The sequence below is a fragment of the Triturus cristatus genome, chromosome 5_2 (genome assembly GCF_964204655.1).
Source record: "Triturus cristatus chromosome 5_2, aTriCri1.1, whole genome shotgun sequence".
In the NCBI taxonomy this organism is placed as follows: domain Eukaryota; kingdom Metazoa; phylum Chordata; class Amphibia; order Caudata; family Salamandridae; genus Triturus; species Triturus cristatus.
In genome coordinates this window covers 653,978,398-653,992,955 of record NC_140588.1, presented here as the reverse complement: position 1 = coordinate 653,992,955, position 14,558 = coordinate 653,978,398, and positions in this window count along the sequence as shown.

The following is a 14,558-nucleotide window of genomic DNA, read 5'->3' as shown; positions in this document are numbered from 1 at the left end:
TGGGGTGCTCTGCTTCCTATGTGTGTGTGCTGCATTGTGTGTGAGATGTCCCTTCAGCTCTGATTTGGCTCACCCTTCTCCCTTTCAGGCGGTGTTGTCTTCACTTCTGTGCTTGTTCAGTGGTGTGACATTGCCGGGTTGTGCGACTTGTGCTCCTTGTTGGTGTTGTTACTCTTGGGCATGGTTTGTCTGCAGTTGTACTGTGCTTAGTTGTGCATGTGTGCCATTGTGCCCATCTCCCCCCGTCCCCCAGTCCCTGCTGGTTCCTCTCCCTGTTGCTGTTGTGTCTGCTGTTTCGTGCAGTTACCGGTCCCCTAGTCCTGCCACCATCTCCAGACTGATGTGGTGGACACCATTTCGTCCATGTCATCCAGCTCCTGGTGTGGCACTGGACTCCCACCTCCGGTGTGCATTGCTGCCTTCTTGTTGTCAGCGTGTTTCTGCTTGTTTGTGCCTTTCACATCATTGTTGGAGTTCTGGTTTTCTGCCATTGTCCTCCTCAGCTCTCAGGCTGCATTCATCTTGTCCAAGTTGGCCTGCCATGTACAATGTTTTGTTGTCAATGGGTTTGGTAGGGTTGTCTGCTGGCATGGGTTGCCTCCATTGTGGTTGGTTGTTGTTTTCTGTTTGGTGTGTCTTACTTTTTCAGGATTTTGGTGTGCTTATTCCCGCCTGCCGTGTGTTTCCCGGTTCTAGCAGTGCTTATCCCTTTTTTCCTCATCGCGAATGGGCTCATCGCACGTTTTCTGGTGTTGTGGTTTGTATTTTTATCTCCGTCTGGGTGGTTGTATTGTGGACATTGGCTGCATTTTCGGCGGACTATCGCATGCTACCGCCGTGTTCTGAATTCCACGTTAACACAGGGTTATTTTCCTGCAATGGGCTACGATGGGTAAAGTTGCGTTAGCATATTTTGGTGATGTTTAGCACACGTTCTTGTGAATATACCCCTTACTTTCCTATTTCAACTTCTGTAAGAATTTTTTAACACCAATACAGAAACATAGCTTCAAGGAATTGTATCAAATGAAATATATATATTCTGAGCATACTATATAAATATATATGCATATATGTATATGTGTCTATATATGTATATATATATATATCTATTCTAGCTCCAAAGTTGCCCGCAGGCAAGGCCGCACTCCCCAGCAGCTTGTTACGAGCATATTTCTCGAAGCAATTTTCAGGGTAAAGTCAACACTCCGTCCTTCTGTGATTACAGTTCTCGTGTCAACGATAGTAGAGCCTGACGCGTTTCTGGGCTTCCGCCCTCTTCAGAGGCTCGACATGAGATTGTTGCAGTAGACACGCCCACACCTTTTATAATTAACCGCCCTCAGATGGGTTTTGCTTAGGTGAATCCTTGCAATGTCTTATGGGAAAGGTAATTCGTGTCAGCCACATTGATTATACTGTTATGATGCCCTGGATGGGCCCGAAGGAACGGGTAAGACATCAATCCCCTGCTGCTGGTCCTTCATGGCCCCCTTAGATATGGGGTGGTGCGATCCTTTACGGCCGGGCCGCCGCATAAACATTCTAGCTCCAAAGTTGCCCGCAGGCAAGGCCGCACTCCCCAGCAGCTTGTTACGAGCATATTTCTCGAAGCAATTTTCAGGGTAAAGTCAACACTCCGTCCTTCTGTGATTACAGTTCTCGTGTCAACGATAGTAGAGCCTGACGCGTTTCTGGGCTTCCGCCCTCTTCAGAGGCTCGACATGAGATTGTTGCAGTAGACACGCCCACACCTTTTATAATTAACCGCCCTCAGATGGGCTTTGCTTAGGTGAATCCTTGCAATGTCTTATGGGAAAGGTAGTTTGTGTCAGCCACATTGATTATACTGTTATGATGCCCTGGATGGGCCTGAAGGAACGGGTAAGACATCAATCCCCTGCTGCTGGTCCTTCATGGCCCCCTTAGATATGGGGTGGTGCGATCCTTTACGGCCGGGCCGCCGCATAAAAGTATAATCAATGTGGCTGACACGAACTACCTTTCCCATAAGACATTGCAAGGATTCACCTAAGCAAAGCCCATCTGAGGGCGGTTAATTATAAAAGGTGTGGGCGTGTCTACTGCAACAATCTCATGTCGAGCCTCTGAAGAGGGCGGAAGCCCAGAAACGCGTCAGGCTCTACTATCGTTGACACGAGAACTGTAATCACAGAAGGACGGAGTGTTGACTTTACCCTGAAAATTGCTTCGAGAAATATGCTCGTAACAAGCTGCTGGGGAGTGCGGCCTTCTTCCTAATCTGCGAGAGCATGCTGATATATATATATATATATGTATATATATATATATATATATATTACCTACTGGCGGTCGCCAGTAGGTAGTTATAGTTAGGACCACGTTTCCATAGGAAAACCTCAACATTCTATTTTGAATAACTTTGGCGCCGGTCGACGAATCCTCGCGAATTTCTCAAAATAGGTGGGGCGCTACGCTCCGCTCCTACCCTGAAAGTCTTGGGGGGGTTCGTCAAGCGGGGGCTGAGATAAAAGGGGGTCCCAAAACGCGTTTTTCCCATGCATTTTTCCATAGGACCTTTAGAACGAGCTACAGCCCGAACGGCTGAACAGAATTACTAGAAATTTGGCAGAGAGGTAGTCCTCAGGTCAAGGAAGTGCCTTTTGTAGGTTTGGTGTAAATCTGTTCAGTAGATCCTGAGAAAATAGCCTTTAAATCAATATATATATCTGTGGAAGCTTACGGTGCGCTTACCGTGCGCTTACGGTAAGCTTACGGTACGCGTACGGTGGCGTGCGCGAGCGCGATTCTGATTGGCTGTTAGATCTTAGTAAACATTCGAATCGGTCGAAACCAGGAAGCGGCGGCCGCCATTTTCTCTCTCGAACTGTCAGGGGGGTGAATAAAAAAGGTGGATAATGTGAAAAGGGGGCAGGCTCGACAGTTCCTGACCCCCTAGCCTTGGTCAGGGGGTCCCAGAAGGACCCTCAAGGGCAAAAATAAAAAAAAATTATTTTTCGAAAAATCGCCGTATGCGCGTAGCGTACGCGCACAGCGACCTGCGGAATTACGCGTACCGTGCGCGCACGGAAAACATTTTTTTGCGAAAAGGGAAGCTTAAAAAAAAATAAAAAAAATTGTGAGGTAAGGTTGGCTCTTATAAGAGCCGTTGGGTTCATACAGGGATGGAGGAAAGAAAGAATGGGAGTATTATGAGCGTCTACAAACATGCTGGTCTATCTTATTGTTAATAAGGGGAAGACTGACCTCCCCAAAAGCAATAAGACCACCACATTTTGTACACCTCATTTCAACACTCGCAAATCGAGGGTTGATGTCCAAAGGAAAAGAAGAAGGTGATGCTCCAACAACAGAGGAAGGGCTCAGCTGAGCTGCCGATGATGTACTCGGCTGAGCATCTGAGGCTGGGCTCTGGTGACTTACTGAAGAGTTTTCTCCAGTATGTCGAGCAAAGGTCCTTGGGTGTCTGTCCTGAAGGTGTCTCATCATAGAGTGATTTCCAAAGGAATATTTCCTACTTAGATTTCCTCTTGATAAAACACGATCACAAAGTATGCAAGTGACCTTTGGAGCATTGACCTTTTTCTCCCCCTCTGGAAAAGTGAAATACTCCCATACAAAAGAAGTCTTTTGTTTCCTCCTTCTCTGGATCATGGTGGTGCTGCTGGCCTCACTCTCAGAAGAGCTCTGCTGTTCTGCCATTGTATCCCAATGTCAATCCAGCTCCTGCTCCTAGAGAATCACAAGCAGAAATGAGGGGAATGGGTGTGGTGTGGGAAGAATCTGGAACTGAAAGTAGTATCAACCAATGAAAAGTGTTCTTTCAAGCAGTAAAGAGGGGAATGGGTGTGGTGTGGGAAGTTTCTGGAAGTGAAAGTAATTTCAACCAATAAAAAGTGTTCTTTGTAAGTCACATGGCCTACCGTGCGCGCACGTGACGCTTACGGTGCGCTTACGCAGCGCTTACGTCACTTTCGCGCATGCGCATTACACGCCCCTGCGTAACCGCGACGTTGCTTCCGGGTGTACGCGTACGGCACGCACGTATCACGTATCGCGCATGCGCATTACACGCCCCTGCGTAACCGCAACGTTGCTTCCGGGTATACGCGTACGGCACGCACGTATCACGTAGGCGTGCTGCACTAATTACGTCCAGAGCGCGTAGCGTCAGCTTACCGTACGCATATTTTACAAGCGCGTAGCGTCAGCTTACCGTACGCGCACGGAAAAAAATGCATTAAAAAAAACCTTTCGATAATGCAGGATATAGTACATAAATTAATAAAAAAAGGCTTACAAAAAATGAAATAAAAAAAAAATTGCATTAAATTATAATAAAAATATAAAATCGAAATAAAAAACCACTATCCACATTGACCCCACCCCCTGTGCTTTTGGTGGCGTTAAGTGGGCGCGCACGCCACGAATGGCGTAAAGTAACTTAGCATTTAAAAAAACGAAAAAAATAAACTGAAAAAACCATAGGAATTAGCATTTAAAAAACCTTGCAAATTCACTGAAAAAACCATGGGTTTCACACACGTTATAGTTAGGAATTAGCATTTAAAAAACCTTAGAAATTCAGTGAAAAAACCATAGGTTTCACACACGTTATAGTTAGGAATTAGCATTTAAAAAACCTTAGAAATTCAGTGAAAAAACCATAGGTTTCACACATGTTATAGTTAGCTGGACATTTTACTCGTAAAAAACCAATGAAATTGCCCCGTTATAGTTAGTTCAGCTAACTATAACTCGCGCGCCCGCAATGCACTGCTGATGACGTCACATATTACATCACTCATGACATGGTCAGTGACATCACTCATGACATCACTGATGACATCTCAAATGACATCACTGATGACATCACTGATGACATCATCCTTGTGATAGAGTGGCAGACCTCCTCTTCCCCTAATATAACCTTTGACACACACATTCAAAAATAGAGACTAAAATTTACAAAACAATGGACATACCAATAACAGTTACAACAACCTCTTCAGTAATTCTAAGATCCACATACACATCCACTCATTCACCAACAGTCCAATACAGTCACTCATACATGTACTCACTCATCATATGTACTCATACACCTATACATCCTGTTACACAATGCCACTCATCCATAGAGCAACTCACACACATAGTCACTCATGCTAATAAAGAATCAAACATACATTTACTTGCATATACAGTTATACACACACCACCACACTTACTTCTATGGAAACTTCCACATACTTAGTCTTTTAAACAATCACTTATAGAAACACATACTTATTCATACAGGAACTCTTTCAATCTCTCACATATAATCACATATATACACCAATAGTCACATATACTAGTTTTAAACATATGTAGTTACTCATAAAGACACTATTGAGACAGTCATTCACTCACTAACACACCCATACACACACTCATCCACCCATGCAGTCCTGCACACATGCTCTGTTCAACACATACATGCACCTATGCACTACGTAATACCCCCCACCGAACCATGCAGACACTCAGACTGATACTCAAAAAACCAACTAATAACCTATATAGACACCCATGTAGCTACTCACCAACCCATGCAGCCACTTATACACAAAGTGAGAGACTGATACAGATATTTACATATTTAAACATTACTCACTAAGCCATGTATTCACTAAGATACACTTAATCAGTCAGTTATACAATCAATTTTTCAAAAACAAATCATCCATTTAGACACTTATATACCCATTTATTCTTCCATCGTCCTTGAGATATACATATATAAAACATATTTAATTTTCAGAAAAATACACATTCACTGGATGATGTCATCAGTGATGTCATTTGAGATGTCATCAGTGATGTCATGAGTGATGTCACTGACCATGTCATGAGTGATGTAATATGTGACGTCATCAGCAGTGCATTGCGGGCGCGCGAGTTATAGTTAGCTGAACTAACTATAACGGGGCAATTTCATTGGTTTTTTACGAGTAAAATGTCCAGCTAACTATAACATGTGTGAAACCTATGGTTTTTTCACTGAATTTCTAAGGTTTTTTAAATGCTAATTCCTAACTATAACGTGTGTGAAACCTATGGTTTTTTCACTGAATTTCTAAGGTTTTTTAAATGCTAATTCCTAACTATAACGTGTGTGAAACCCATGGTTTTTTCAGTGAATATATATATATATATATATATATCAGCATGCTCTCGCAGATTAGGAAGAATCTCTCCAACAAAGGCGAGTGAAGACCCGAAAATAGTGCAAATTAATTATTTATTTTCCACCAGATATGTCCATGACGCGTTTCGGCTGACAACACAGCCTTGATCACATGATATATATATATATAATTCCTCTCAGCCTTCATGCCAAAAAACGCCCTCCAATTCACCAGACGTTTCTTTGATTGCTCCTTCCGCCCCCACATGCACATGGGTAGTTGGTGCGCTCTGCCGGCGGAGCTCACCCCCTGCCATAAATTAGTAGAAAACCAAGTAGGCGCACACTCAGGGAAAATCCAAAGATTTTATTACCAGTAACACATTTCAACTGTCAAAAGAGTCTTGTTCACACACTGGTGTTCTTCCAGAGCACACATTTAGATAAAGGTTATTTGGCACAGAAAGTGGACAAATTGAGTAGTGCTTTCGATATATAGCTCTACTGCAGCGTCCATTTTGTAACATTTACATCCCCCTCGGGAACTATACAAATGCACTGATATCACAAACATTCTAGTATTGCTCAACAATATTAACATGTAAATATGAAGCCATAGTGAACAAATTCAAATTTATGTGTTGTGAAATCAGACATCTGGTGGCTGCTGATTAACAAGTGTCTTATATAATCAACTGTTGATTGTGTCTCTTCATTGAATATAATGCTGTCTAGACTTCAAGATAGGATTCCACAATATGTGTGTCAATAGAGGAAGATATAAACAGACTCTGAAATGCTGAGCTGAGTCTCAATTTCTCTGTGGCGGAGATGTGAAACTGGACATTACTGTAGCTTACCGGGAGACTGCTCCACAGCGATATGCTGGCCAAGAGAACTTTGATATCAGATCTCAATATGGAACTTTTTAGCGAGGCAAACTATTTTATGCAAGCAAAAATATTGATAGATGTCTATTTACCTATTTCAGGAACAATGAAATGTTGTGCAGACTACTTATCACAGAATACATTTTTATCTGGTGCCATCCTTTGAAGTGGGGGTATTTTGAAGCCTAATCACACATTTGGCCATGGAAAATTCTTCCCTTCCCCTGCCAAGCCTCCGAGAAGTCTTGAGTGAAAAAAGACTAGTGTCAGGTACTTTTGTGCCTGCTGGAGGCAAGCCTTATGCAAATCAGTCTTAGTCAAGCTTGCCTGGCTGATGAGGGATGAAACCCTGAAACTGGTCCCAGGACGCTTGTTTCCAGTCCAGAGAGGACCTGGCCTGGGAGTTTGGGCTGCACTGTTCCCATGGGAGTAGCACCAAAACTCATTTACATATGACTGGGTTTAAACTGGAATGACATGGGGAGCAAAAAGAATGATGGATTTAGGCCCAGATCTCTGTACTGTGGTGAATGTTTGACATTGTTCATCGTTCTGTCCATCAATTTTTTGCATTTGTCACCCTGAGTGGGACGGGTCTGCCCAGACGTGGGTCCCATGCTATCCGTGCCACTGAGGTCAAGCTAGCCTGGCTCATAAGAGGTGAAACCCCAAAACCGGTCCCAGGATGCTTGTTTCCAGTCCACGGAGGACCTGTCCTGGCAGTTTTGGCTGGACTGTTCTCATGGGAGCGGGGTAAAGACTGATCTGTATATGGCAGGGTTTAAACTGGAATAGCATGGGGAGTAAAACAACGATGGACTTATGCCCAGATCTCTGTACTGAAGTGAGTGTTTGACACTGTTCAACATTCTGTCCAGCAACTGTTCCTTTTGCATTTGTCACCCCGAGGGGGAAGGGTATGCCCAGACGTATGTTCTGTGCTGTCAGTGCAACTGGAGTCAAGCTAGCCTTGCTGATTAGGGGTGAAACCCCAAAGCGGTTCAAGGATGCTTTTTTCTGGTCCAGGGAGGACCTGGCCTGGCAGTTTGGGCTGGACTGTTCTCTAGAGGAATAGGTCCAAGACTGATTTACAAATGACGGGGTTAAACTAAGATGGCATGGGTTGCAAAATACAATGGATTTAGGCCCTGATCTCTGTACTGGGTGAATTTCTGACATTGTTCAACATTCTGTCCATTAATTGTTCTTTTTGAAACTTTCTAAACGTGTATTTTCACAATGAAATCTAAAATCTGACTTCAACAATAAAGAGGACTTTAAATTACAATTCATATAAGTCTAAACATGACATTTCTGCCTGCTCCCAATCACAAATTAGCACTTATTAAATGTATTAAGGTAACACAATGTTATCCAATTGCAGAGATTGGCCATTGGTACAATAGTGAAAAATTAAATTAGGAGTTGTCTACTACTGGGCTGTTAAGGACCTACCTTACGGGTGACTTATATGTATTAAACAGGAAGGTTTTGACTTGGCAAAAAGTATATTTTGCGAGGTTGAAATGGCTGTTTAAAACTGTACTACAGGCTGCAATGGAAGACCTGACACATGTTTTAAATTGCTACTTTAGTGGGTGTCACAATGAATGTTGTAGGCCCACTCGTAGCATTAGCATATAGGCCTTAGATACATTCAGTAGTCCTTTACTAGGGACTGAACAAGTCAATTAAATTTGCCAATCAAGTGTAGGCCAATTTTGCCATGTTTAAGGGAGAGAGCACAAGCACTGGTTAAAAGTAATACAACGCTCAGAGTCCTCACTCCAACAAAGACCAATTAATCAGAGCAAGAGGAGTCAAGGCAAAACGTTTGGCAGTGACCCTGTAGAGAGAGCCAGGACCAGCATTTAGTTTATAAAAAAATCATTGAACCAATTTGCTTTTAGCCTTCGCACCTAGAATTTGTGGCATATAATTCCTTTAGGCCTGACTAAATCTTAATGATGCCAGTGTAATCGGAGTTATTTCAATAATCATGCATTACTCTTATAATGTAAAACTACTGAAATGTCATGATTATGCCAGCTTGGGTAATTAAGAGTAATTTGGGGCACAAATTCTACCACAGGAGCAATAAACGAAGACAGAGCAAGCAGCTGCTGACTACTGTTGTTCATGTCCTGTAACATTAAGTGCTATTTTCTTAGCGCAAAATGCATCCTCTGGTCCATTTTGCACACAAGTGTACATTTTGCACTAAGAAAGTAGCCCTAAATGCTGGATTATATTGCTCACAAATTTGTTTGTGCATAATTACGAATGATTTTGTGGTAATTATGTGTAATTATGCTAGAGAGAAATACGCCAGGTAGACCCACCTCTAATTATTTTGTCACTTGTTTCTTTAATGTTAGAAGACTCTCTACTAATTTGTTGTTTGTGCTCATAGACACTAAGAAACTAAAGTAAACAGATTTATCATTTCCAAGGTGAGACATTTTATCATTCTATTGGAACACTCTTCCCCACTGACCACAACTTGGAAATACTGCCCTAAGACTTCCTGAAAATTGCTTAGCATATCCAAAACATGTAACACAGAATACCATTTTCCATAGTTCACTGTTTTAATTGAAATAGAGTGTATTACAACATGGGGGTAACATTGCGTTTGCTGTCATGTTTTGTCAAAGAGATTGTAAGGCTCAGCCTCCAAATTCGTTGTTCATTGGCCACATTTACTTAGTGGAGAAAGAACTGGATTTTTTATATTGGAATCTCATTTGTCTCAGTTATTGGAAATCTTTGACGAGCAGTCTACCCATTGCAAAGTTAATTTGCATGGGCCTTCAAATGTTCATTTTTCCTTTCTGGGACCACCTTCACCGAGAATGCTGGTCCCAGAGAGGAAACAACACAAATATTCCAAACATTCCTAAACATTGGGCCTTTTTTTTGTTCCTCAAAAAATAAATCACACTTTAGTGGCTTATTTCTTTGGAAGAAATACATTATAATATCGCTGCCACTGTTTACGAAAGATGGTGTATCAATGCTGGTGTACCTCAAATATTTATCATATCACCACATTTATTCAACATCAACTTTTACCTGCTAACAGACCTCATTGAAACTTTCAACCTAACCTGAGAAACTATGCCAACAGTATACTCATATCTGCCTAAAGATGAAAGACATTTGAGGCCCCAAACGGCTCTGGACTTGATCTCTGCATCTAGGGGTTGATCATTGCATGATGAATAACCACTAAAAACAGAACCTAATTTTCAGAAAGGGGAAGTACTACCAGCCTGCACCCATCTGGGTCTAGGAGCTAGGCTCAGAAACACTAAGGGGTCTATTACGATAAGTCCGCCCGCCATCACATCGTGTAATGGGACCGCCCGCTATGTGTGCGGCGGTCCCGCATACACAATTAGGATGCGCCCACCACACTGGTGGGTGCATCACGCATTTTTTACATTGCGGCGGGCGGTGCTGTCAGCAGCACCCGCTGCAATCCAAAAAAGGCAATTGTGCATTGCATGCACAACGTGGCAGGCACTGCGCGGTGCCTGCGATGTTGTGCATGCAAATACCCCCATGTGCCCTCCCTACTCCCCAACATCCTGGGGGCCCACAAAGGGCCCCCAACTGCAAAAACCGCATGCCTTTCCATGGCAGCAACGCTGCCACGGAAAGGCTGCTTCCCGCATTCATAGTAATATGGATGGCGATGTCTAGCAGACACCACCACCATATTAAACCCTTTTCCACCCATCGACCGGGAGGAATCGTGGCGGACGGTCTTTCCGTCCGCCGCTGTACTCCCCACCATCATAATGTGGCGGGGGAAATGGGAGGCAGGTGGGAGATAATGTCGTCGGATCGCCACCACCATGCGGGCTGTGGCGATCTGCCAGACATTATAATAGACCCCTAAGAGTGATCATGGACTCCAAACTTTCTGTGGTTCCCCCACAGGTGCATGAGTGCATGAGTACTAAACACTCATCTCCCCATAGACCAAGCCTGTGCTGTGCTAATGGACTACCCTATGAAGAGTAAGGACCAAAATATAAGCATATGTAGAGAGCAAGAGTATGTGATACCATATGGGGAGATGTGTTTAGTACTCAGGCACTCAATAATACATAGTGGTAAGACTGAGTAAAAGTCATAGGCTATATCTTTAAAAGAATATTTTAGTTAATACCAGGATAACAACTCTTAGGTGCCGATTCCGATCAGGGTCGGAAAGTACTCCGACCAAGTCGGATCCGGAGTGTTTTCTGACCGAGCCGGACCCCTACATTCTGACCGAGCGAGTAAGATGCGAACGTATGCTGTCGGACTCGTTTCGGTCGGACTCCCATAGAAGTCAATGGGAGCCAGTTGTACGACGTGTACATGCGCTCCCATTGACTGAATGGGTACGTCTCGAACAAGTGCACCCCCTACAGTGGGTATGCGTCGGTGCCATCCGCGCCGTACATGCCTGTGCGGGGTAGACCCATGGGTCTCCCCCTGTGTGCGAGTCGTACGGCTGCGGGTGACGGGGGGTCCGACGTGGACCCCTGAAGTCCAACTCCTGGAGTATTTGCGAGCCGGACGCTCCGACTCAGTCAAGCTGTCCAATTCGAGCATCGTACTCGTTTGGTCGAGAAACGTCTACATTGCGTGCGTCGGTTTGTGTACAACCGAGTCGGATGGATCAGGTCGGTGCCGGGAACGAGTCGGTCGGAGAATTTGCACATCTTCGCATCGTACTTCGTCGTCCGGACCCGTGTACTGATTGGTCGGAAAAGAAGCATCGGAATCAGTTCCGCTACTGCCGAACTCGATTCGGTGCTCTTCTGACGGAGATCGGAATCGGCCCCAAAATAGAGCTTATCACTTGCTGGTCTTAGCTGTGACCCCCAAATTGATTTGAAGTACTTATACAATAGGGTGTTGTAATTTAAATTAAAAAATTTACAACTTTTAGGAACTCTCAGATTCCCTGGGGGCAGTGCATTAGTGACATGTGGAGCAGTTGATTGAAACGCTTGCTCCATCTTCTTTAGTTCATGCAGCAAATAGCTTGCTTGATAAGTGAGAACAGAGATCCTCCAGCAAGTGGGTGTAAAGAGTGACTGCACCTGCCTTTAGGGAGATGCCTGGGGAGATCTGAGCTACCCCTTTTTCCTCTTTTGGAAGTCACCCTCTGTGGGAGCACTGACAATGCCCCACCTCTTTGAAGCCCACAGTCAGTGTACCTTCTGCCAGTCTCCCTGACCATGTGCCTAATATGGCACGGTGCAGATGCACAGTGTTTCCCAAATTTGCATGGGGCCATGTCCCCATACATATAAAGGAACACACCTTTAGGATTGCTCTGCCGATATATGTCGGCTGGTGTGATCTCTATTGCAGCAGGGGTCACTCAAGCTTCTGAGACCACTTCTGTAATAGTAAAATGACCTGGTGGGGTGCAGAAAGTGGGTCTACACACACCCTCAGCTGTTTTCGCTTGTTTAATACAGTTGCAGGTGTCTAGCCTACTACCATAACTCTTCCTATTCAGAAGCCTTCGCTGAGAGGAATCGCTCATCTTAACTTAAACTAGGCACTTGAACATCTCCAGGTTGAAGTTCATTTTTTGGAATTTCTTTGGGGCTTTATTATTTTACATCCTTATCACCTGCTTCTTTATTCCAGAGGCTGAAAGGCTAGACATTTACCCCCATTGCTGATGCAAGATTAGCTTGCACGTTGAAAAAGTCAAAAGAATCACACACTTCATTTGAGTGGCTGGGTCACGTGGAGATGTGTTGCTAGCTCCTGTTATACTGGGGATATTGGTTGACACCATCTCTCAGCCCAACGCAAATGGTGTGACTACAAATTTCCACCATGCTGTGGATTGGAACCCATGCAACTCAGACAGCCTGACTGTGGTAAATTAATTGAGTTCCGGAAGAAGATTTGCCCAGGAAATAAAACTGTTAGATCTGGGGGTCTCTGGTTGCCAGAGGTATTCACCTTAGACCAAACAGGGACCCTTGCTTCTAGTCAGGGTACAGGGACACACACGGTAGATAACCCCTGCTCACCCTCTAGGTAGCTTGGCTCGAGCAGACAGGCTTATCCCCAAGGCAATGTGTAAGGTATTTGCACGTAGACACCACAATGATCCCCCCTCCGCACACCACAAACTTAGACCACACAGGTGAGTTATATCAAAAATAATATATCTTTATCTAGTTCCCGCAGTTGAAATCAAGCATCACAGGTTTACACAATAGTCGCTTTCTTAGTTGGTCGGGATCGTCAGACGATAGTCTCTAGTCTCTTGAGTGATTCGATACTCACTGAGAATGAATCAGCTGGTAGGCTCTCGATGTTTTAGGCAGCTACGCTGCTCCGGCGGTGTCACTGCGCTCGTTATACAAGCGCTCCTCGGGCTGTTCGGTGCAAGGATTCCACAACTCCCTCGACGAGCCCCCAGTGACGATGTCGACGTCACCGGAGTCAGCCACTCACAGCGCGGCTTCGTAGAGCGCGGAAATACGACTCTCGATCTGCTTCAGGCCTCCGGGTCGCGGCAATCTTCTTGATGCGGCAACCGGTGTCGGGCACGGCTCGGTGCGGTACTCTCTAGCAAGACAGAGAGCAGCCAGCCCACCTCACAGGCAGATGTTGAGAAGCTTGGTAGAACAGTCCACGGCCCCTGCGGCACACAGCAGCGCAGGTGGGACACAGCAGAGTCTTAAGTTCTTGGCAACCTTTCTATCCCTGGGTTGCGAAACAGGAGGCCAGCTCTTCTCAGGCCCTTGGAGATTCAGTTGAAGACACAGCACACAGCAAAGTCTTGTTTGGTCAAGTGGATAGGGTCAGCACACAGCAGGACCCCCTTCTTCTCCTTAGCTTCAGTTGTACGCTAGAACAGGTCAGCCTTTAGAGCACACAGCACGGCAATCTTCCTTTAGTTCTTCAGCGGTCCGTCTTTCAGCAGAGGTTCCTCTCGATGGTCGAATCTAAAAATCTGTTGTCAGGGGTCTTGTACTTATACCCCTAGAAGTCTTTGAAGTCTTTGTGCAAGTGGGTCCTGAGCCCGGTCTGATCCAGTTCTGGGTGTTGCTGGAGCACTTTGTTTTCCTGGCTCCTACATTCTTTTCAGAGCGAGGGGCAAGGTCGTCAGCCGCCCAGCAGGAGGTGGAGCCAGCAGAGTGGCAGGCAGGCACAGCCCTATTCAATCCCAGGTGCTACCTCCTCCCTCCACTCTCCTTGCGATTGTCGCCATTCAGCAGAGGGCTGACTCAGCCAACCTCCCGGGGGATCCCCAGCCCCTGTCACTCTCAAACCAGACAGTCAATCCACAAGCGCGCCCAGGCACACAGAAGGGTCAGACAAGAGAACAGCTACTCTCTAAAAAGTACTGTTCTCCAACTCAGGATTTAAAAACAATCTCTCCTAAAAGATGTGTTATTAAATGCTGAGCTCAGGGATATCAAACACTCATGTCTTATCTTGTTCGTATGAGAAGA